We start from the raw sequence: 25791 nt of genomic DNA, 5'->3' as shown, positions 1-25791 counted from the left end.
TACACATGGCACTGGTCGGTATGACCTGCTATTAAGTTTTGCCTCGTTTTGTTCTTTTAATTTAAAGCTGTTAATCAACTTTTGGACACTTTCTCTCATTGTACCACTCCTTCCTTCGAGAACCGAGGCCGTGCCTCAATTCTGATGTTCAATCAAAGGATTATCATTTCCGAACGGCGCAGCTTTCAGATTAGTGGTAAGCCAATTAAAAAAGAAATAAGAAAGAAAATCGGGGGAAAAAGGAGCTTTGCCCTCCTGATATCCTGGCCTGCAAGCGGCTCTCCTTTGAAACGGCAAGAAGAAACTGCTCTCAAAGACACTTTCTCATATGCTGCCAGCTTCAGAGTGGCTCTTTCTCAGGGGATGCTTGTCTGGGCTGACTAGGGCTTGTTTCAGGGTGTGTCTCCATTCCTCCAAGAGGCCTGCCCTGGGCAAGACTGTATTCATTAGTGATGTAAAAAAATTTTAAAATCCTGAGCCGGCAGCCAGTGGGAGGTTTTCCTCCACGGATGTGCACCTCCCACGTGCTCCGGTCACAGACACCACTGGGCTGGTGAGAGGCCCCGACGGATCGGTGCCAGGCCCAGACACAAGTCCTCCATTCTGACACGGAGTGCTGCCAAGCGGGAAAGAACCACATCCTTCCTCATCCTAGGGCCCCTTCTTAAATCGAGCAGTTGTTCGAAGGGGAAAGCATGGGGGGAGGGAGGAGGCGACATCACTAGTTGGTGTTAATTATAACAAGGGGAAAGCTTTATTCCCAATATGAAGTTTCTAAGTGAATTCAACACAGAAGCCCAAGGCCGGAAAGGCCCTCAAATATCATTTTGATTCAAACATTTTCCAAAATTCAAATATCTCTCTAACATCCTTGCCAAGTGGATGTGTAGTCCCTCTTTAAATATCTCTAATGAGGATGTACTCATTACCGAGTTAGTTTTCATATGGCCTGTACTGTAATAAGTGTCTCCTTAGGTTGAGCTGGACTCAGATCCTCTGGAATTTGTACCTACTTGTCCTGGTTGAAGTCTCTGGTGCCATATCAGAGGTCTTCTCTCTTCCACAGACACTGGCGGGTGCAGGGGGGGGGGGCATTTAGCCCAGGGGTTCTGGCATTTCAAAGCAGCACTGTCATATCTCCATTGACCTCACTTTCCAAAATGGGCGACTAAGGCTTTTGCAAAGCACTTATTCCCTTCCTTGCTCTAAACTTCAATTGTTAGAAAAGGATACTGACAAAATGAAAAGATCATTAAACTAGGAAGAGCTGGTGTCAATTGATTAAGGCACTTCCTATGCTATTTAGGCTTAAAAGGAAATTGAAAAAGGAGCTGAGGAAGCAAAATGATCAGTGGGTTAGCTCAAGCAGGATTTCTAGGGAATTGTCAGACTGATCAGTGTACAAGTAACCGAACATCTGTCACAGATGCCCACGAACCCGTAGGCAAACTGGATGGGGCCACAGGACAGAAGGCGTTCCTCAGCACCGTGAAGGAAAGCATAAAGTTTCAGCATGGGCTTCAGACTCACATACACTGAACTCAAATCCTCTGGAGCTATGTAAGCTTCTTAACCACACAGACTCTCCGTTGCCTAATTGGGTCGGGTCAAGCATCTCATGGAATCAAGTATAACGATTACGTGAGATCATATTATAAAGCACCTGGCACACAGTAAACACTCTGATTTCACAGCTATTATTTCTTATTATTATCACCAGAAGTCTAGCTTTCAATTCTCCGGAACTTTTTCTTACATAGCATAGCAATGCAGGAAGCAGAAAACCCATATTTCTGGTAGGGTGAAATGAGGTCAGTTCTCACGTGGGAGAATGAAAGCAAGAGAAGCAGCACATTACAGTGGAAAGTACACTGTACCAGAACTTAGAAGACGAATTACAGAGTTTCGGCTAACTCTGTAATCCCTCTCTGTTGTATTGGCAGAACCAGGAGCTTAGCCTTTGACCCTAACTTTGTAGCATTCTTGGAGGACCATTAAGAGTAGTCTGGGTAGGGGCACCTGGGTGGCTCAGAGGGTTAAGCCTCTGCCTTCAGCTCAGGTCATGATCTCAGGGTCCTGGGATCAAGTCCTGTATCGGGCTCTCTGCTCAGCAGGGAGCCTGTTTCTCCCTCTCTCTCTGCCTGCCTCTCTGCCTACTTATGATCTCTCTTTCTGTGTCAAATAAATATTTAAAATCTTAAAAAAAAAAAAGAGAGAGAGAGAGTAGTCTGTGTAAAGACAGATAATAAGGCTTGATTTCTGGATGTAACTGCAAAAATCCTACACACCCCAAAGCACAGAACCTGAGGTGGTCTCTCCAATTTGGTATGCCTTAAGGACCCCTCTAAGAGGCCAAAACTCTTCAGGGTGCACTGAATAGAGGTTTTAGGTTTTGTATTCACTCGCTGTTGGCCGTTGCCATCTCAGCAGATAGAGCAGTAGGTGTGTGTGTTTTAAATAAGTCAAGACAAATGAGTTAAGTTCTGCTGTGTTTCAACAGGTAGGAAGCCAGGAGATAGGTTTTATAAACATATGGGAGTATGTGCTTGGAAACGCTGATACGAAAGACTTAGAGAATGACCTAATTCAAAGATGTGTGGATCTCCTGGGGGTGTTAAGATACCTGTTCAGGTATGCTTTGGTAAAGCAGTTCTTCTTTACCCTGCATTTGGTGTCCTGTGCTTTGGTGTGAAGAAGCAAAAAACCTACAAAGGGGTCAGGGATGAGACAGGTGGAACTGTCACAGAAAGGTTACAAAGGGCCTGCACGGTGTTAAAAGACCTTAGAGGTAATGAAGTCCCAAAACTATGGGCAGATTTAGAACAGGAACATGGAAGAACCAGGAATGTGCCCCAAGATTATCAGGCAGAGGTGCCTAGTGCGAAATGGAGGGATGCGCCACAGCAAGGTGTCCACTGAATCTACGCAAGTGCAGTGAGTGCTCTTGAATCAAGGGATAAGTGGGCTCTTGATGGTTACCACAGCCTCTGAGCTTCAGTTTTGCCACTTAGGCGAATTCAGACTGAACCGACCTCACAGAGTCCTTGTCAAATCAAATGAGATAAGGGACATGTAAGTCATTGCAAACTGTTAAGCACTTGGACAAACAGAAGGAATACTCTTACTCTTTACTCAGTAAAGCCAAAAAGCATTATTTACTAAATTAAGTAAGTGATATTTATTTTTATAAGATCTTTCTCTCAGAATGGAATTGACATGGTTGTATAAGCCAGTTTCATGTTGGTCAATGTTCCAGCTACATGTACACTTTTTCTAGCCTTTCACATACTGGAGGCAGAATCATCAGGGAATTTTAAAGAGTCATTATCAAGGTTTGCCATAAAGATATTAGAGTCAACATATTAGCCATACATCAAATCACCTTGGCTTGCAATTGTACACTAATATTTTTAGTATTGTTCTGAACAATCACTTATGATTCTGAGTCACTTTCCCAAGTGAAAATAGAAGAAAGCAAATTTCCTTGCCTGGGTTATGATAATAGAATGTTCAGTTGTCCCCCCATTCCTTTCCTAAACTCCTTTCCAAACTAAACTGTGTCACTTTAGTTTTATTGGAATTGTGTTTTCCAGAATCCCATTCTCTGTATGATTCTTAGGGATAGCCACAGGGAACTGTACATGAGATCTGGATGGGAAAAGTGCAGCAGTATCCATTGTTTTGCAAAAGCCTTTGTAGGCCCCTGGGTACTACTAACTGCCTCTTACATACATCATTGCTGATCTAGTGGCTGACCTCCTAAGAGGGGGCAGTAGCCACACCCACCATGCCTTCAGCTCCTGACAAATCTCTCCCTCCAACCTCTCCAAGTCCAAGGCCAGCAGGTGCAGAGCTCTGTGGCTAAGCCCACCAGCAACTTCTGCGAGCCACCCACATCATCTAGGTTAGGTACAGTGAGAGACAGTTAAGGGTTGCAGCTTGTCCTCATGTTTCCAGGTTTTCTCTTCCCTTTCACATCCAGCTTTTTTTTCTTCCCAACGGCCTGCCTACCAGAGGTGGAAGTGGTCTTCCACAGACTTCTTGGCCACCTTCTCCTTAGGGTCCTGAGTGAGTGACTTTTTCTCATCTCCCATTGTCCTCTTTTGGACTTAAATGTTTCAGCTTCTTCCGCAGTTGTAGGTCTAATCCCTACGACAAATCCCATATTCCATATCACCCACCCATTTCATTCATGCTCCCTTGGTTGGACCCTAACTTGTACACTGCTCTTCCCCTCTAGTCTAGGTCCAAAACCTGCCCATCGATTCAAGACTCTCTTCAGACACCAGGTCCTCGAAACCCCTTCCTGAATGGCACAGCTGTCTCTTTAAAACTAAACATGTTTTCTCCAGAAAGGGCTTTTATTGCACTATTGGGTATTTACCCTAAAGATACAAATGTAGTGATCCAAAGGGGCACATGCACCCGAATGTTTATAGCAGCAATGTCCACAATAGCCAAACTATGGAAAGAACCTAGATGTCCATCAACAGATGAATGGATCAAGAAGATGTGGTATATATACACAATGGAATACTATGCAGCCATCAAAAGAAATGAAATCTTGCCATGTGCGACAACATGGATGGAACTAGAGTGTATCATGCTTAGTGAAATAAGTCAAGCAGAGAAAGACAACTATCATATGATCTCCCTGATATGAGGAAGTGGTGATGCAACATGGGGGCTTAAGTGGGTAGGAGAAGAATCAATGAAACAAGATGGGATTGGGAGGGAGACAAACCATAAGTGACTCTTAATCTCACAAAACAAACTGAGGGTTGCTGGGGGGAGGGGGTTTGGGGGAAGGGGGTGGAATTATGGACATTGGGGAGGGTATGTGCTTTGGTGAGTGCTGTGAAGTGTGTAAACCTGGTGATTCACAGACCTGTACCCCTGGGGATAAAAATATATGTTTATAAAAAATAAAAAATTAAAAAAAAAAAACTAAACATGTTTTTCCATAATCTATTAAAGTTATGTTATCTACTCCTACCCTCTTCTAAATATTATACAAGTTGATTGTCTGTGAATATCTCATCTTTCAAAATAATCTATAAATTCTTATTCTTCAGGGGTTGTGTTTGTGTGACTATATTTTAATCTCTGTATCCACCTGTGTCTTGCCTACAAAAGGTTTTCAGCAAATGCTTATGGCCCAAACAAGTAAATGAATGATCAATGCTATCAGTCCCTTTAAAAAAAAAAAAAAAAAGATTTTATTTATTTATTTGACAGACAGAGATCACAAGTAGGCAGAGAGGCAGGCAGAGAGGAGGAGCCCGATGCAGGGCTCGATCCCAGGACCCTGAGATCATGACCTGAGCCGAAGGCAGCGGCTTAACCCACTGAGCTACCCAGGCGCCCCTATCAGTCCCTTTTTAATACCACAGGTAACTAAAACCTGGAGTTCCTATATATGGCATAGCCTCTCTCGTGTGGAGACTCTTTGGTAGCCACTTCCCACCCCCTTCCCTTAGAGAAGAGCCTGTCTAAGAGCCGAATCCAATCCTGTTTATTTTTATCGTACACACAGTTCTAACAAAACTCATGAGCCCACTCCCTAATCTAGAGTAAAGCAGAAACAGCTAATTATATGGGGAATGGAAAGAAAGCTGTACAGCAAGACATGCTGAAAGCAAGAAAAAAAATAGCAGACAATGAAAGAGAGAGAGGTCAGAAAATTTATGAAAATCAGATTACACAAATTTAAAAGTATACCAGTCTAGGGCCATTTAGTACATGGGTAAATGATCTCATCTCGATAAATTTTAAAGGAATTACAGTCCACTCCAATAAGCTGTCCTGAATCACCAAGATGAAATAACACCACATATCTTAGAATAATCTTCTTCTGAAATTATTTTTAAAACAAAAATTTTGGAAAAAGTTATACCGAATCTTACCATTTAAAAAAAAAAAATCCATAGTCCCTACCATTCTGGGGCGGGGGAGTGTGTGTGTGTGTGTGTGTGTGTGTGATTTTGTTTTGTTTTGTTTTGTTTTTCTCATGCTTTCATTAAGCAAATATATAGAGAGTGTCAGCTATGACTGGGGCACTGTCCTCATGTTTGTGAGCATGTGCACGTGCGTTGTTGTATGTGTGGACAGTTCCTCCAAGGAAATCATCAAACTTGGGAGAGGTGGGACAATAAAAGTTACACCTTTTCAGTATGTCACAACAAAAAAACAAAGAAGGTCATTGTATGTCAGCACCATATTGGCTTCTTACAAAGAAGCAAGCAAATGCAATCAGCAAAAGAGGACTGAGTTCATTGTTACTAGTTTCTTCCAGGGCAAAATAAACTGTCAACTAGAATGAAGCTTTTTGCCTTCCCCATACAACCTTTGCCTCATTTCTCTGCCAAACATCTCTTCACTGCAGGGAAGGTCCCCAGAGAGTCCGACGGTGCTGCAACCCTGCACAGTCTATTTTGGAGCAAAGCTGTGGCAAAACACCGGCAAGAAATACTCGATTTTATCATCACAGCCTCCCCGATACACCTATGGAGGCAACTCTTAACACTCTCATTTCCCCCCCTAGTTTAAAATTAAAATTTAAAATTTAAATAAGATTGTAACAGGATTGAGTGAGACAATAAAAACAAAGCATTCAGCACAGCTCTTGGCACACAAGAAGCACAGGCTCAATGTGAGTGACTACGAATTAGCAAAAGGTCCGAAACTTCCAGTACATTCTATTAATGAGTCTCATTAAGTGTTAACTAGGGTAAAATAGGAGTCTTCTTGTGTTTCCTTTTTTGTCACCCAGAATGTTCTCAAACCATCACTGGAGTACAAAATAACTTTCCCACAAGCCAGGTCAGCCTGAGGAGGAGGGTGGGCAGGGTGAGAAATACTTGTCTGCAGGTATGTCAGATGTCAGAGATGGACAGGATAGTCCTGCAGTATTGTTGCTCCCACATCATTCCATAGGACTAGTCCTTCTACCTGCAGGAGTTTTCTGCTGAGGTTAAGGGACTGTAATTTCCTGGAACAAAATTAGTATCACTGATTATATGATTGGGTCTTTGGCTCTGACTTTTTAAAGAAAGTTAATAAAATAAGCACAACTGAAAAACTGCCTGAGTATGTAAGTGTATGCATGTTTGGGGAGGTTATTTTAGTTCAAAAAATAATAAAAATAGCTCAAATGGACTGAGCACTAATTATGTTCCAGGCACTGTGCTAAGCACTTCATGCACATACTTAATCCTAACGACGCTTTTATTCTTGTGCCAACAATGCAGATGAGGACACAAGTTTAAAGATGTTAAGTAAATTTGCCATATCCCAGAGACAGTGAGTAGCATGACCCTATACTGACCGTCTCAGTCTAAAAGCCACGTTTTATCACTATATGCTAATGAAATAATATAACGTGAAAGAATAGGTCACGTATGCATTCACTGATTCAAGACATTTATTGAACTACTCCTTCAAATGAATCACCATGAAGTGGGACAAATAAAGACGAAAAAAGAATATTCAGGGTCACTTACAATCAGAGGGAAGAATGGTTATATTTGTGTAACCAAATGGTTACACTTGCCCCGAGTTCAAATACTGGCTCTACCGCTAACTAATCTCCGTGACGTCGAGCCTCGGTTTTCCGTTCTACAAAGAGAAATAATAGAGGACTGTTATTCTTTGGTTTCGACAAGCTAATATTTGTAAAGCACTTGAAAGATGCCTGGCATATGTGAGACTACATACCCATATCAGTAAAGACTTCACAGAGGAGTTCCACTTCTTGAAGAGTTAGGCACCATTTACATTTGGAGAGCCAGAGAGAAGAAATTGATCTTACGTGGAATTAAATTTGCCTTTCATATGCTTACTCCTTGATACATCGGATTTCAGAAACTGCTACTAAGAATCTTATAAGGAAAATATAAGGAAATAGCTCTTATAAGGAAATAGCTCTGGGTCCAGTGTTTTGGGGGGTCTGATTACATAAAACACCTACACAAGAACTGTAAAATTTCCAGCTGAATTGAATTGAGCAACAGTGCATACATTTTCACCCATTACTTGGTACATGTGGAAATAAGAATGATATCATTTGAGAAAAAGCAAAGGAATCTGGTTTTGCCTCTTGTACCTATTTGTGTGTGTGTGTGTTTGTTTTGAGACATTCTAATGGGGAAGTCTATAAATGACTCAACTTTCTTTCTCCTCTGTTCATAGGACCTTATATGAGATCAAAGCAGTTTAACTCATACATAAATTCTTCCATTTTCCTTCACTCTCTGGCTCCAAATACAGCACACCTGGTCACCACCCTCCTTCAATCCTTTTGGTGACCTCCCAACTTATCTTGGGACTTTATTCCCAGTCCTTCTCCCCCGTTCACCTGGCCCCTGCCACCTCAATCATGATCTCAGACCCTCTTGGCTCCTTCACAGGCTTTTCCCTTAATTTAAATGCCACTTTCTCAAGGCAATATGCATACATATGTGTATTAGTGTATACACATGTGTATATATATGTGTATGAAACAAGTTGGTTTTTTTTTTAATTTCAGTATTACATATGTAATTTATTTTCTTGTCCAGTTCCAACTCTTTCTTTCTACCCCTTGAGGACAAATAATTATATATATATATATATATTTATATATATATCCCTGTCTATGCATGTATTTACTCATCATTTCCTCATGACTAAGCAGCTGCTATGCGTGAGGCCCTGTTCATGGGATAGAGCAAGGAGTGGGGTCTCTGGCCTTGTGGGTGTTACGGTCTAGTAGGGGGTGAATTAGACAATAAACAATGGACAGACTAAATATGTGGAAGCTGGTAAAGGTGACAACCGCTATGGAAAACGGAAAAGCAGAGTGGGTCAGTGAGATGAACACTGGCATGGGTGGAGATGGGAAGCAGGAAGGAGGTAAGTTTATTCAAAGCAACCAAATAGGCTTTGCTGAGAAGACATTGCAGCAAAAGTTTCAAGGAGATGAAGGAGTTAGCTTCGTGGTTATCTGAGAGAGTGGGGTAGACAGGAAACAATGTAAATCATACATGGCCTTACTAGGTATTTTAAAGACCATCTTACACACTGAACGAGATAATGTGTGGTTTCTTGTGCCAGTCACCATTCTGAGAACTTCATTTGTATTAACTTAGTCATCACTAACAATCCAAAGAGTTACATATTGTGTTTATCTCATCTCACACAAAGAAATTAAGTCACTTGTCCAGAATTATACAAATGGAGCCAGAATATGAAGCTATGTAGCAAGACTCCAGACTCCTACAATATGCTCCCTCTTGATGTAGAAAATTCTGATCTAGTGATACTGAGACTTCAGTGCAGAGGCCCTACTCCTTAATGAGTTGTCCAGATGATTCAGATGGAGATGGTCCATGCACCACAATTTCTCACCAGTCTAATTCCTCCTCCACATGAAAATTTTGCAGATATTTTAAGGTAAACATCACTCTCACTTCCTATCCTTACCATCCCCATTGTTCATCAAATTGGGGAAATTTTCCTTAGACCAGTGGAAACATCTACTCAATACACACCCCCTCTTCATCTGTGTCATAGGGCTGAGGCTTTGGGGTATATAACAGTGCTGAGTGAGGAGAGGAATGGATGTTTATGGAGGGCGCTTTGGGTGCCTGATATTAAGTGCTAGGGATTTTAAACATTTCATCTGATTTTAACCTTGGTAATATATATCTAGGAGAGAACTAGAGTATGCTAATTGCCATTTCTCAGATGAGGAAACTAAGTATGCACAGGCTAAGCAAGCAATATCTAGGATTCAATGACTCTAAACCAGCCAACTTTCCACCACCAACTCTAACCATTCAGTCTCCAAACCCTGCCATTGTTTCATTCTTTAATTGGAAACCGAAGTCTAATCTTCCAGAAAAGTGCTATTTAGTGTGTATTTCCAGTCTCCAGCATCCATCATTTCTGTAAGTTGAAAGAACTCCTATATTTATTCAATGAGAGCCAAGCTTCTTCCATGGGCACTAAATTAGCTCAAAAGAAGAAAGCAGAAAATATGCACTCATAATGCTAAAATTCAAATGAAAGCCAAATATTTTATCTCTTTACTTCTTTGTGGAAGATTATGGTGATTAATGGTGATACAGAGCTTGCTTTATATGAAAAGCCTCTCTTTTTTCATTTCCCATACAATAAATGTCAGTGTGCATAAGCCAGCCAGCTATTCTCTCTTCCCAGCCCCCAACCTGGATCCTGAGGAGGAAAATAGTTAACAGGTCATAGGAATGTGGTAGAATCACATCCTGAAGGACACGGAAGGTGTCTTTATGCATCTAACTCCCAATGTGGCTCTCAGTTGTGGGTCTCACTGAGGACAATTAGGCTGCTGGGTATCTGGGACTCGGGACCCCCACCACATCATGGTGTGTGGATTCCTCTGTGGAAAGAACACGACGGTTCTTCTCTTAGCTTTTCATGGTATCTCCCAAGTCATCACTCCACAGACACAGATTCATAGAATATCATACTTAGAAGGCACCTTGTCTAAATTTCTCATTTTAGAAGTGAGAAAAAGGACTCTGAGAAGGAAAAGCAATTAACCAGCAGTGGGGCTGTTGGACTGAATCATTAAGTGGGGGGAAAAAACATAACTTGGAGTTAGACAGCTGGGGTCCAAGCCCCAGATCCACTACGTGCTAACTGTGTGGCCTTAGCAATATTTAACCTCTCAGACTCAGGATATACATGTTGTTGGCAACGCATGCCTTAATTACCTCAGATTATTGTAAAAAAAAAAATGTATGTGCCTATGTATGTAATAAAAGTCATTTTGGGTGGTTAAAGTTCTACATAACTAAAACTGTTATTATTTGAATCTAAGTCTTACACTTTCTGTTCCCATATCAATCTGGGCATGCAACTGAGTATCACGGCAGCTGTTAATCATAATGAAGGTTAAAATTCCAATGCATCAGGCCCTTAACAAATGTTATGGCATATGATTGACACCTATCAAAGCCTGATGAAATGGGTTTCATTATCCCGTTTTATAGATGATGAAAGTAAAACAGAGGGCACCTGGGTGGCTCAGTCTGTTAAGCACCTGCGTTCGGCTGAGCTCATGATCCCAGAGTCCTGGGATCAATGCCCATGTGTCTGACTCCCTGCTCAGCAGGGAGCCTGCTTCTCCCTCTCCCCACTATGACGCTCTCTCTCTCTCGCCCTCTCTCTTTCTCTCTCAAATAAATAAATTCTTTAAAAAAAGAAAAGAAGAGATAAGAAAGCAAAGACAGACCAGATAACTTGAGCAAAGTTACCATAGCATCTAACCATAACTGGCTTAAGGAACTGTGTTACCTATGAAAAGAACACTTTCAGATATTAGAGTTTATAAAATGACTATTTCTCTTTTCTGTTGCCTTTAGCATTGATTGGGAAACAAGGAAGCCAGTGTAATCATAAGGACTTATGTGCCAGACAGGTAGAAACCACAGCCTTCTCCTGGATGGAAGCTAGATATAAAAGGTCACCTGTCTTTATTCCAATTATATCAAATAATAGCCAGATGGATGCTCATTCTTCACTGTTTTTAGAAATCTTAAGATCGAAGTTCATTGCCGCTGCCCACCTCCCTGGAAACTTCCTACTTTCTTTCAGGTAATTAATTTATGACACTTGACACTGGCCTTGCTGTCAATACATGCAAGCAAGCTCTTCCTTCCCTACGTTTGCTGCAAAATGCCCTTTTTTCTTAGGATAAAAATGTCTTTTTGTCCATCATTGAGCTAGGGATGTCCAACTTTCTTAGAGACTGTGACTCCTTAGCGTTTTTTCTGGTTTTGTAACCATAACATTAAAGGAAATGAAAGCTACCTTCCAAGTTTATATAGACAGCCTTTGAGATAATTAGTAATAGAGTGAAGTGTAAGAAAACGAGAATGTCAACCCTGGACCCACCCGACACAGTATGACGCCATCATTCCCTTCACTCCACTTTTTACATACAAGGCACTGTGCTATGTTCTTCCGCTGCTTAGGCACTAATCAGGGACTTGGACAAGAAACAATGGGGACAAATTCCTGGCCCAGAGTAAAAACAAACAAATAAGGTTTGAAATTCACAGTAGAGATAGAAAGAAGACGGTAGGAGCATTCCATGTGGTCCCACAGACTGGGAAGAATGAGGCAAGGATTCTAGCAGCAGGAGAAGGTAGAGGAGGAAAGGACACGGCTACTGCGATGGGAAGGTATGTGGACACAGGGAGCGGGCACTCCTGAATCTAACTCTCCAAGTCCTCCGATTTGATGGTGTGGTGTCTAGCAAACACCGTAAGGTAGCCCAGATGCCTTTGCGCTCTGAAACACACCAGTTCTAGTTCTTACTAATTGACTAACCTTGAGCAAGTCCGTAAGTCTCCCTGAGCCTTCGTTCTTTCATCTGTAAAAGGCAGATAATAATATATATCTGAGAGTTATTTTTATGCTTACGTGAAATGACAGAAGTGCACGCACCAATGAATGCTGATTTCCTTTGCCCTCCTCTGTTTGACCGGAAAATAGATCTCTTGGCATAAAACACAAGGGTATTTTCTCTTTATCCCCCTTTCCCCTTCTAGCTTCGACTTTTACAATGAGATATGGAGACAGAATTTTGGAGTGGAAGGGAATCTTAAGGAAAAATAACAATGTATTGGGGCAGAAGAACCTCCCATTTGAAGCCCAGAGCTAGAGACTTCTCAGTTCCAGGCAAGGTAATCCCAGACTCAGAATGGCAGGATGGGGATGGATGGGTCATCGGTCTCCGTCCAGGCTCTCATTTCTAGTCCAGAGGCCACACAGTCTCAGACTTTTCAACCTACTAAACATCTCTGAGCCTCAGTTGCCTCCAAAAATACACAGGGTCACTGCAAGGATTAAATGAGGTGATACTTATAAAACAGTACAATCCACAATGGAGTTCAGTAGCAAATAACTATTACGTTTTGATTTTCACAATTTAACAGACTAATAAATTGAAAGAACTAATGTCAGAATTCACATTTATTAAATGCCTCCCGTGAATAAGGTGCTGGGATAGGGACTCCAGCGTCTGGGCAGGCATCAATGTTCTTGTTTCCTGGCTGAGGAGACAGAGGCTCACCACTGTACCCTAACTTGCCTCAGGTCCCTGTCAGATTCTACAACTCGACACTGCCCCAGGTGCCAGAGCTGGGCAGAATCAAGTCAGGCTACCAGGTAGCACTGATGGCACCCCATCAGTGCCACAATCCCCTTGGTACATTCTCAATTTCTAAAAGAGAAAACAAGCAAACAAACAAACCTGAGCCAATGAGTAGCTAAACCGAATTAATCCCACAAAAGATCGGATGCCAAATGTTCTGTAACTTTTCCATTCTTTGGGGTTTTTATTTCACCCACAGAGCAATTTCCAAAATTTGCAAAGAGCACAGTAGGTGGCTCTCTTTAATATTTCACGGGCACGGCAACAGTGACTCACCAGATCCTACATCTGTGTCACCAGCAGAAGCCCTGACAAAGTTGAGCAACAAATGAAACTGTGTGTATGCTGGAGATAACCTTTATTTTTTTATTATTATTATTATTTTCTCTTCTGCCTCCTCCTCCGATTTCGTCCAGCCACATTCTGCTTTTCTAACAGTGCCAGGTAAGATGACGCTAACTGGATACCTTTTGGCAAACATATGCTTCCAAATGCCAAAAGCAAGGAGCAAAAACGTTTCTCCCAGAACTGCATTTGCAAGCTTGTCTGCTTGCTGCAAAGCAGAGAAACCTGATGGCCTATGGGGAGTCTCAATGGATAAATGGCCCCATTGCCTGGGCCAGAAACAGATCTGTTCATTTTCCTACATAAGCCTGCAGCCATCAGTTTCCACAGGGAGGACTGAGGCTCCAGACCAGTGATCAGCACTGTCAACAAGCAGCGAGTGGTCTTTTTTGCAAATGCTGCCTCTGCCTACTGCTCTCCATTCCATCCTGTAGCCCCAGCATTAGTGAGAGAAGTGAAGAACACAATGGTCACTCATGACATTTGTTGTACAACCTTCTTACTGCCCTATGAATTAGCACAAGGATGACAGATAGAAGAAAACACTCAGAACAGGAAGAAATACGTAATATAATTCTGAACTTCATGTCTTCACAGTCCCCTTCCTCTTAGGAATGGAAGGTGCATTATTTAAAGGCAGGAGAGTCGGAATGTTGCCTTAGAGATCCAGGGCTTTTGAACTTGCTCTCCTAGGAGCTTGACCGCCCCCCCCCCCGCCCCCCGCCCAACCTCTACAGAGCACGCTTATGGGCTGTTCCTTCAGCAAGGAAATTTCCTCTTTGGGACAGAAAGGATCCCCTACACCAGCCCAATAAGGTCACCTTAACTGAGTAAATTGTTAAAGAACTCATTGGAGCAGTGACGGGGTAGGGTGTGACAGGGAAAAACCCTTAACTAGAAATTACAAGGTGTAAGCTCTACTCCCAGGCCGAAACATAATAACCATGTGACTCTTAGCAACCTCTCCTTTCTCTGAGTCTCACTCAATCTCTTTTGAGACCAGCTAAGAAGAGATACCGCTTAATGAGCAACTACTCACTACACAGATTTTACATTATTCCACTTAATTTTATCCTCACACGAATTCTCGGGGTAAGCATTTTCCTTTCCATTTTAGGACTGAGTAAAACAAAAGCCCTAAATGGTGAAAAAAACTGCTCAGTATGACTTAGCTGCAGAGGAATTAGGGCTGAAATTTGAATTTGACCACAAAACCTAAGCTCCTTCCACCATTAATATGCCCCCCGTGTCCTTCCCTCAGGGCTATTGCAAGTAGCAAGAAAGAGATATATATGGGATATGTTTTGGAAATTTTAAAGTTCTATCTATCTATATGTATGAATTTTGTAACAAATAATCCGGATAAGGAGGAAAGGTATAACTGGGTATCCTTTCTTTAAAGAGCCAGAACCAAAAAAATTACCTTCCCATCTCCCTTCCATCCCCTTGTTCTGACCTTATTTTTTAACATTTTCCTTTTGCCCACAAGCCCCCTAGTTCTCAGGCACAGGGTCAGACGTATCCTGGCCCACTGATCACACACAATGCATGCACACAGAACAGGCTGATGGAAGCAAGAGATCCCATCCCCTGCAAACGCTTGGTGCAGGAGGTACCTACAGGGGCACGGCCAAGTTCTTCTCTTCCCTCAAGATGTATCACACCCCCTCCTATGCACTCATCAATACCCCACGCAAATGGAAGGAACTGGGAAGCAGGCAGCCAACTATAAATGCTGAACACTCAATTCGGGGACTTAACGGCATAGCCAGGAGACACTAGTAAATAACTGTATAAAGTCAATCAGAATAAAATCCATTTTCATGAGCCTCGTGGGGATATGTGAGGGGACTTATTCATTTTAAAATAACAATAATTAAGGACGACTAGAGTAAGTATGTGTAGTATTTATGTTTAAATAAGGTATGTCTGTGTCCAGAGGGACTGAATTTAGCAACATCATGGCATAATCCCAAAGAAATACATGAGAATTGTGTTGCTGTTTTCCTCTATTAAAGAAAATATAAAGTTGCTTGTCTGACCTAAGACAGCAGGAAAACAAGGATTAGCACAGTCTGTAACATAAAAGGAACTTCCAACTTCTCTTGTCTTCCTACTTCTCATCAAATTCAAGACCGTCTTTGCAAATAAAGGGTGCCTCAGACCAGGGCTTCACAGACAGAGGCTTGGCCTAAAAACGAGGGGGCTCGGCATCACTGAGAAACATTAATTTGATATTTCCAGCTCAAGCATCCACGATCAAAGTCACATGGAGACAGCACTCAGAAAACACTTTCTATAAAAGCTGTTCAAACTCCAAATAAGAAAATGCTACAGCATTCCAGATTTAAAAAAAAAAAAAAAAAAAAGTCACTTTAAGGTAGTATGAAATCACCGTTCTGAAAATCCACTGTCTCCAGGGTTAGTGTGTAACAATATTTACAATAGTGTCCACCAATCTCAAATTAACCAGATGTCAAGTCAGGCACTGCGCTAGACACACCATTTGAATTATCCCATTTCATCCTTCCAACTACCCTCAGGGCTCATTGTGATCTTTATCATCTCCCAGTGGCGGCCAGGGGCAAAAACTGAGTACCGAGAAGATTGGATAACTTGCCCCACCAAGTTCACACAGCTAATAGTTGGCAGAGCTGGAATCAAAACCAGGTCTAAATACTCCTCCTCAGCTGGCAGCTAACCCAAGATCTGTGGAAAGGAGCAGCAGAAGCCCTCCCAGCGGCGGTGCATCTCAATTTCACGGCCGGAGGTGGAGGGAAGACTGACTGGGTACTGGTTCTTAAAGAAAACGGCAGAAGTTTGCTTTTCTGCTTGTGATTTTTCCCTTCAACTCAGCTTCCTTGTTGCCTCCCGGCACTCAGAAGTGACGGGGGCCATGGCTCCATGAAGCTAGCCATTCCTAACCGAGGGGCATCCTATCCCCTACGGGACCACCAGCTTCCTCCCCGCGCTGGGAGACAGCTGTGAGTACCAGCCCCAGTCATCCGCGCCCCGACGTCCCTCCCCTCGCTACCGCCTCCCCCAGGAGCCAGCCAGACACCCTCGGCAGGGGTATCTTTCTGAGAAAGCAGGTCAGGGGAGGACGGAGCGAGGCTGCAAGCAGCCTTTCCCCGGGCTGTCACAGCTCCTGGCACGAGACACGCTGGGACACACTGCCCTCTTCTATCCTCACCGCTCGCAGCAACGCTCTAGAGATACCCAGGCGGGGGTACGCCAGGGTAGATCCCTCAGAGGGCTGGAACTGGGGTGCAGCAACGCGCAGCCGTCCCCAAACTGCGGTACCTCAATCTGCACAAAGCAAAGATGGGGTTCTGGACAGTTGGGTTCGAGACCCGACCACAGCACTAACTAGCTGTGTGATCTATCCCAGCTGCTGCCTCGCTCTGTGCCTCAGTTTGCCCTTCTGGAAAATAGGAGGGTTGAACGAGACGATTTTCAGGAGTCCTTCCACCCTGAGATTCTGTGGGTAGGTGATTCCTCCGAGCCCTCACGACAGCGAGAGACTCACCTTTCTCGGGAAGCAGAGCGGGCGCAGAGAACCAGTGGGATGAGTGGGCAGGGTCGCCCGACACTGCTTCTTTCGGTGAGTCTGGCCAAAGCAGAGCCCGGGGACCCTGATCCGGCTAGTCTTCCCCCAATGAGCCTCTTACTTTCCGCCGCACTTTCTTTTTCCCCCTTTGGGGCTCCTCCCCCTGCGCGGCGCGATTGGTCGCCGCCGCGCTGCCGGGCTCCACCCGCCGCCCCGGCTCGCCAGCCCCCGGCACTCCGAGCTTCGCGGAGCCCCGGCCGCGGGGCGGCACCGAGGGCAGCCCCGCCCGCGGCGAGGAGGAGCCGCGCTGGGCCTGCCTGCGAACCGACGCGAGGCTGCGCCTGGCCCCGTCTGCGCCCCGCCGCCGCCTGGGCTGGCTTGAGCGCGCCCGCAGAGGAGAGGGTGGGTCCCGGTGATTGGCCCGCTGCCAGGCGCACTGGGAAGATACGCCCCCACTATACACAGATTTGCACACATGCGTTCATTGCAGGGTCCTGGTCTTCCAGGCGAGATCGATGCCACCCTGCCTTTTCTCCCCGGCTCTGTGTACTTAGCTGTCCTGCTGCACCAAAGCCATGAATCAGTTCAGACTACAGGATGTGAGCGCGCCCACCATGTGCCAAGCACAGAGTGCGACAGGAAGAAACAGACTCAATTTTGGTGTTCCGGAGCTCTTGCTTCGCCACAAGTGACAGTCGTGGGACAAACAAATGGTCATGACAGCAGGACTGAATCTATATTTTCCACGGGCGGATACCCAGTGCCTAGCACAGTGCCTGGCACAAAATAGGCCCCCAGTACATGTGTATTGAATGAATGAATGAATGAATGAATGAATCGTTCTAGAAGGAACTAATCTCAAAAAATGTTTCTTTCCTTTCATTCATTCCCGTTTCTCCAGATTTCTGCCAGAGACCTCAAGTGCTCTCTCCTATTCTAGATAGTAGTCTGCATAATCATCCTAATAGGGTTTATAATGACCTTCATTGTTCTTTGTTCAAGAATCTTCTGTTGGTAGTCCCTCGTGATTTGTTCCTGACTGGCAGTGCCCTGTCGTCACCTGTCCCCATTTTTGACCCCTCCTCACAAAGGCTGTCTACCACATAGACTTGTCTCTTCACACATGCCTTGCCCACCACCACCTCCTCGATTTTTTCCTTCCACCTTCAGAGTTACCTAATTGAATATTATTAAATTATCCAAGAAATCGAGATCCAGAGAAAGCAATTAAGCAAAGGGAAAAAAAGGATATGAAAAAAGAAAGGGGGCTGAACGAACTAGCAGTCAGAACTAGCAGGTGGCAGTCTCTATAACAATGGCCAGCAGTGTGAAATTCAGACAGTGCCCCTGCCTTCAAGGAGCTGAAATCCCCAAGGCAAAATAATAGGATAAACAAAGCTGTGGAAATGTTCCTGTTCCTGCATTTACTGATATCACTTAGGGAAATTAATCCGAAGAAATTATTATTTGTCTCTGGATACCTGACACGTAGTACATGCTCACAATATGGTTACTGAGCCCAAAAGCAAATAATCCAAAAGATTATTTTAAAATTACCTGTGCAAAGCACAAATAAAATTGTTCCTTGGTTTATTATTCATTTGTTGAACATATTCAGGGCATGGACGCTTGTTCTTATACACTTATCAAACACTTATATAGGTGCTTACATTGTACTAGGCACATTGCATATATCAGCTCATTCAAGTGTACTATTATGATGTGTAATTTATCAATGAGCTATAGAGAATTTGTATCTTGCCCATGGCTACAAACCTACAAGTGGAGAACACAAGATAAGAACCAAGGCAGTGAGTCTTCTTCTTATTAGCTGCTCCACTATACCTCCTAGAAGTCAAGACTGAGTGCCTGGGACATGTTGGTGGTTCAAAACTGAACCACATATAATCCTGGACTTGGAAGGAATGCTCATAGCTTAATGAGGATGACAGACATACAGAAAAACAATCATTGTAATATCTCTTGTAGTCTGAAGATAACATAAATGGTTGGGAATGGAAAATGAGGAAATAACTAATGGTGTATATTCATACAATAAAATATCTGCTGTCAAATTAAGGTATTACGAAAATATGTCTACAAACAAAAAAGGCTTATGAAATAACTAATAACTTTGTGTAATAATTATGGAAATGTATGTCCAGTAATTGAAAGAAATGTGGAAAAGTGTTAATGTGTTGGGATTATGAGAGTATAGGCATAATTTTAAAATTTGCTTTAATGTCAAAATGTTATTATAACAATTAAGAAAAAATGTTTTCAAACTCACATACTAGGCATTCAGTGAACAATTGTCCCCTAAATAAATGAATGACTGAGACTACGATCTCACTGGTGTCAGCACCTAACAGTGTTGGGTGTGTAGAAGATGCTTGATGCTCACTCTTGGCCCTAACACTTTAGAGTCAAGGTACCAAATGACCTCCTCCTAGCCAAATTCAGTAGCTAATTCTCAGTCTTCATCTTACTTGACCCATCAGCAGCATTTCCCACAGTTGATCAGTTTCTCCTTCGAACTCCTTCTTACCTGACTTCTTGTTTTCCATTGATTCATCTGCTGCTCCTTTCCAGACTCTTTTCTTGGATCCTTCACCTCTTCATCATCTCTGAAGGTTAGAATGGCCCAGAGCCTATCCTTGATGTGCTTATGTTCCCTCCGTGGGAGATCACATCCAGACATGTAGCATTCTCAAACATTGGTGTGACAATGTCCCACGAATTTATATCTACAGTCTGAAACCCAGACCGTATTTACCCTGTTGCTTCCTTATATATCTTCTTGGGTGTTTCATATATATATATATATATTTCAAACCTTACATATTAGGAAAAAAAACAACAACAACTATTTCCACCTCTCACCAAACCACCCCTTCTCCCAGTTTCCCCAGTTTTGTAAGCAACACCATTTTCTACTCAGTTGCTCAGGCCAGAAAGTTGGATTCACCATGGATCCCTGGCTTTTTCTCAGAGCTCATATGCTGCAATCCAGCAGCAAATATTGTTTCCTCTACATTCAAAATACAGCTCAAATCTCACCACTACTTCTCTTCATCACAACCACCACACCCCACATCTCACTTCTTCTCTCCCTTCATTGGCCCTCTGCTTAAACTCTTGCCTCCAAGGTCTTTTTTCACACTTCTGAGGGTCTGAGCAATAGAAATCAGAATAAATACAGGCTAGGCATTGAGGGCAAGGACCTTGGAGGCAGACCACCTGGGTTCAAGGTCAAAATCTGTAACGTATTAATATAACTGATCAATTTACCTAACTTCTTTGTGCCTCAGTTTCATCATCTGTAAAATTAACTAATAATATAATGTCTACATCAGAGAGTTGTAAAATTAAATGAATTCATTGGAAAAGAGACTGGCACACATGAAGTACTATAAAATATTAATTGTTATTTTTACTAGTAATAAAATGTCATCTTCTGCTCTCAAATATTCAATGAATTCTCATCATGATTAGAGAAATTTCCAGAGTGCTTACAGTAGCCACAAGATCCTTCATGATTTGGCACTGAATTACTTTTCCAGGTCTCTTACTGTGTGCTCCTCTCTGCTGCCTGCCCATGTTAACATGTTCTCATGCTGGGCCCTTTGCTCTTCCAGTTCCCTCTGTCTGGAATCCTCTTCCCCCCTGGCCTGCTCCCTTACTTCATTCACATCCCTGCTCAGGTGTCACCTTCTCATGGAACTCTTTCCTGACAACCATATCAAATACTACTTTCATTTCCTATCTGTTTTTTTTTTTTTCTTTTTAATTTGTCTTTAGGATGTTGCCTTCACTGCTATGTAAGTTCCAGGAGGGAGATATGATATTTCCCTAGCATATAGACAGTAGTCTGGACATACTACTCATTTATTAAACATTTGCTAAACTATGAATCCAGTCCAAAACTCTCATGATTCAACTGAGACCCAAAGATATTAAGTGACCAGTTCCTTGCCCCTTCCTTTGATTTACATCTTTTTTGCCAGAATAATTGGAAGAGAAGAAATAAAACAATAAATAGCTTTTCTTGGCTGGGTGCAGAGGAAAGAAAGTACAGAGCAGAGACATTCTACTTTAAGTTTTTGGATGGAAGGTGAAGAGCAGGACTGAGCCAAAAGGAAAAATGTGAACAATGAAACAATTAATGATGTCACCTTCTCTGTCCTTTTATGTTCCCCCTTTTTAGATTACTTAGCCCTTTTCCCTTCAGTCTCCATCCAAGCCCAATAGCTGCTCTCTGGCTGTCCCCTTGCAAGGCTCAACCATGCCATTTCCCATTGCCTCTGCAGTGCCCTGTTTTCCAAGTCAGTGCTCCTTCTTGCTCCTTAGAGTCTCTGCCCCTAATGAAAGCCCCTCTCCCCTTGGTTTGGTTCATCTAGGTGTAGGTAGACAAGCAGGTTGAACATAGTTTTGTTAAGCTGAGACTACTAAGAGCTCAGCCTTATCTCACCAGTGGTATGTGCTCAGGTGCCCAAATATTATTGAAAGTCAAGTGGTTTAGAAGAGGAAATTTGGCTGTGCAGAGGGAGACTTTCCTCCTTCCTACCCCTCAACCTAGCAGGCTATGTGACGTGAAGCCCTGGAAGAAGAGAGGTGAAGGGGGGATTTCCTGGTTCCCTTCCAGAACTCTCTTAGCCTAGGGGTAGAGGTGAGCCCCGGGGTCAGGTGACTCCGTATGGAGGTGTCAAAGTTCAACACAGCTGGACATTAGTTAAATCCAAAGAAGATGGATTTTTCTGTGACTACGGACAGCTTGAAATCTAGAAATGCTTCAAATGTAAATTAAAAAAAAAAAAACAACAACTAAGCTTTATTACGATTTGTGCAGAGGAAATTCGAGTGTTTCAAGAGAATGAGGGAGTAAGGAAGAGAAGGGCTCAGGACAGTCAGAAAAAAAAAAATTACAGGAGATTGGCCAATGTAAATACGATTAGGCCAGCTGTATCTGCTGGTCGGCAGTTATTGAAGTTAAGCTCTTGTCCTCCACAGAGACTGGCCTCCCTGATGATGACATTTCAGAGCAGTGGCTCTCAGGTCCTTGAGAAAGCTCCTTCAGTGTTGAGATACATATTCACAATCATGAGCCCTTTTTAGTAAATGCTCTAAGAAAAGGAGGTCAGAAGCCTATCATCAGATGTTGGCTAGAACAGACAGGAAATTTTCCTGGCAGCCTTGAGCTTTCTCAGACAGGCATTTTAGTGGGAGGCTGGGTCATCACAGGGGCACAGCCTTATGCTGCTAAAAGTCACGCTAGAGTTTGGTCCAGTCTCTTACTTAGCACAGGGGTTTGGATGGAGTTGTTATGTGCTAAGAATTCTGTCCTGCTCAGAGGCCGCTAGATTCTTCCACTAGATACCCATCGTCGCAGAACCAGAAACCCCATTCTTCCCGTTGCTTCTCCTTTAAAGCTAGCTTCACCTCCCTTGGAATGCTTGTGTTCATAGTCAGGCTCCTCCTGCACCATCCATCACAGGAGCATATCTAGATGAGTGACAGGGTGACGGGCAAAGACATGTTTTCCAAAAGACAGCCTGAGTCTTCTTGGCCTATGGCCTAAAGCTCCTGGAGACTGTTAGAAAAGACCTAATTTTCTCTCCCTGCTTTTCTCCTTCCAAACAGAAGCTTTGAAGTAAAGGTCAGGATTTTAATAAAGTCTTGGAGGATGGTTATTATGCAATGTTGACACTTCACTACAGCAGGAAATGTAAAGACAAGAACTTTGCATGCAGAAAGGAGAAACTTACCTTTATGGTGCTCACTTGGCCTTGTATGTAGTTAACAACACATTTACCAGCTTCCAGCCTCCAAAATCTAATCCAAATTGAAGGGATTCTCTTTATAGAAATATCATCACCTATATTATCCCATAAGCCAAACCACCGCAATATTCTTTAGAGCAGACTTAATCTTTGTGGTTCACCATCTGGTGAGTAACAACTAATCAGTGCCAGGTAAAGTCATGCTAATATTTGCTTGTTCCTACAACACTATAAGAGGGCTATGTCATTCAGCCTTCCTCTCCTGCTTCTTTTTTTCCCCCCACTGTGCTGCAGCAGGAAAACTGAATGATCTCTTAGAAGGCAGGCGCTTATATTATTCATCGCCAGAGAAGAGTTTTCAAATAGTCCTCTGGGATTCAGAGACTTTGTATGGGATTTTTTCTCTGCCACCAGCATTAATAAATTTGTTTTATCTTCTACTCATTCGTTTATTCAAACATGGGTTCAACATTTGCTCTATGCAGGCCCTGTGGGGGATGCTGTGGTAGGGTAGGCATGGATCTTTCATTGTAGAAGAAGACACAATGTCTACTTAGATTCTGCAGAGCAGGGTTGGAATAGTATCTCTTCTTCAACGAACAACTCTGACATGGCATAGCCTTCCGACATGCATTATTTCTAAACTTTACAATGGTTTTGAAAGATAGACCTAGTTTTCCCTACTTTCGTCTGGAGAAAATAAAGCCAGAGAAGCTTGCTTGCCTAAGGCCACATAGCTGGTTGGAGTTGAATCCAGTGGCAAGCCTCAGATTTAGCACCTTCTGAGGGCCAGACTTCTCCATGCTACACTAAGGTCCATGAGAAAGGTCAAATAAAATACTTTTGGAGTATGCAGGAAGGAAAGTTGCTTCTGTTTGGAGGGGATCAAGGAAGGAAACTGAGAAGGAGCCAGTAGGAGGGACTGGAAAGACAGGTGGAACTGAGATTCATGATGACAAGAAGGGAAGGGGTGAGCAACTATATGGAACAAGGAACATTCATTTATTCATCCATCCAACTTCTATGCCATATATAAATAGAAGAACTGCAACACGAGGTGGTAAGTGCTTCTGGAAAGAGACAGCACAGCACAATGTTCATGGAAGCCCAGAGGGGAGGCTTGCACATGGCCCTGAAAGGTGGGAAAGGAGAGTGGGGTGAATCCTCTTACTGTCTGTAGAACATGTGGGAAGTAGTGGGAGAAAGGGCTGGAAAACTGTATTTTAATTAGATATTGAAAGAAAGGGGGGAAGTCCTCTTGAAATGAACCATTAGAGAGCAAGAACTCTAACTTGCTGGGCTTTACATCCCAGAATGGTGCTTGACATAAAAAGTGTTTGAACAAATGTGTGCATTACTGATGCCTACCAAGGGCCAGGTGCTCTCTACTCCCAGCGCTTTTTACAAGCATCATGTCATCTTCAGGACATAGGACATCTCCAGGAGATAGGTAATTATTTTAATCCTATTTGAGACTTATGAAGAAATCTGTGAGGCCCAGTGAAGTAATATGGCTTGCACAACATCACAGAGCTAAGAAGATAGAAAGCCGGGTTTTAAGCTTTGACTCTACAACTTGGCATTTTTTCCCTTGCTCTCTGCCCTGCTCTAAAAGCCAGGCTAAGGCAGTGCTGTCTTGTTAGCATTTTTGTTATTATTGTAGATAAATATTTTACGGAAGTTTAACATGAATATGTAAATTTGCACTTATCACATGTGTAGAGCATAATGAATTTCACAAAGTAAACACAAGCACATAACTAGTACTCAGATCAAGAAAATCCCATTACCACAGGTGACAGACTTTGACTTTCTATGATAGCCAATATCTTCATTTCTGTTGCAGTAAAGTACTCCCCCAGAAAGTCTTTATTCATGCACATACGATTCATGGGAAATCATGAATTATTGAGCGATAACCTCCCTAGAAAATGAGTGAGTCAGTCAACAGGGGCACCTCTTGAGGGAGCATGTACATTCCCTAAAGTCAGAGGTTGTCTTTATTAAGCACAGCATCAGAGGCATACCTTGGGATCGCTGGGCCTGGGGCAAATATGGCTCTGTCTAAATACCAACCAGGAAAAAGAAAAGCAACAATGAGACTTCTCTAATTTGGAAATTTATTCATAATTAGCATACTGGCTTGTCGTATTCCTACAACTATAACCTGTGAAAGTCATAGTTGTCAGAGAGTTAGCCCAGATATGGAGAAATCCTGCAAAATAGAAGGACAAGTGGATGCTTCAGAGAGGAAAGAGGCATAATGGTACACTTAACTGGGGCAAGATGACCTGGGTTGCCATCTGGGTGTGACTGTTCATTCTCTGTGCCACTGGACACAGTCATGTCTACTCGCCGAGCTTCTGATTCTTTACCTTTAAAATGGTCATGAACTTGCTTTTTAATTTTGTTTTAGTGGGTTTTTTGGTACGGTTCTTTTGTCTTTAATAATTAGAGATGCCCAGTCCTTAGGCTGGCCTGCGGGTTGTGGGCATAGAGTGAAATTAATCACTCCAGAGTGATTCTAATAATTGAAATCTCATTAGAGAATGACTGGATTTGCTGGTCATATATTAGTGCATATATTAGATCATGTTTTAGTTCAAACATAAATTTAGAAAAGTTCACAAATAGTCATTTAATCTAACTCCAAAGCTGTATATTTAAAATGTATTTATCTGAGAGAATGACCCCAGGGTTTTTATCACAATAGATAATTAAGGGTAATTAAGATAATTAAGTGCAAAATACATTTAATAAAATTTGCACATTTCTCACGGTTGGGTATCACATAAAGTCCACAGGAAGGAAGACCAATTAAGAGATTATTTGATTGTTTTTGCATATGCTTATTAATCTCAAATGAACTATCATATTGTTTACTTATGTAAGATCTGTTTTGATATTTAGAAAGGTTATCATGTGAAAACGAG

General features: G+C 42.7%; 1 protein-coding gene across 7 annotated transcripts in view; it reads right to left on the bottom strand.

Moving 5' to 3' along the window:
* IL1RAP (interleukin 1 receptor accessory protein) overlaps positions 1 to 17267 on the bottom strand; it is a 134330-nt gene extending 117063 nt beyond the window's left edge. For 3 of the 7 annotated variants that reach the window (XR_014301726.1, XR_014301727.1, XM_082694772.1), the window contains exon 1: positions 17058 to 17267. The gene's annotated coding sequence lies outside the window, so the exon portion shown is untranslated. The remainder of the gene's footprint in view (positions 1 to 17057) is intronic. The other 4 variants (XM_082694774.1, XM_082694775.1, XR_014301728.1 and 1 more) reach the window with 3 other exon arrangements.
* Between the last annotated feature and the right edge of the window lie 8524 nt (positions 17268 to 25791).

Source organism: Mustela nivalis (genome assembly GCF_964662115.1).
Source record: "Mustela nivalis genome assembly, chromosome: 1".
In the NCBI taxonomy this organism is placed as follows: domain Eukaryota; kingdom Metazoa; phylum Chordata; class Mammalia; order Carnivora; family Mustelidae; genus Mustela; species Mustela nivalis.
Note: the sequence above shows the minus strand (reverse complement) of the source record. Positions and strands in the feature narration are given on the sequence as shown.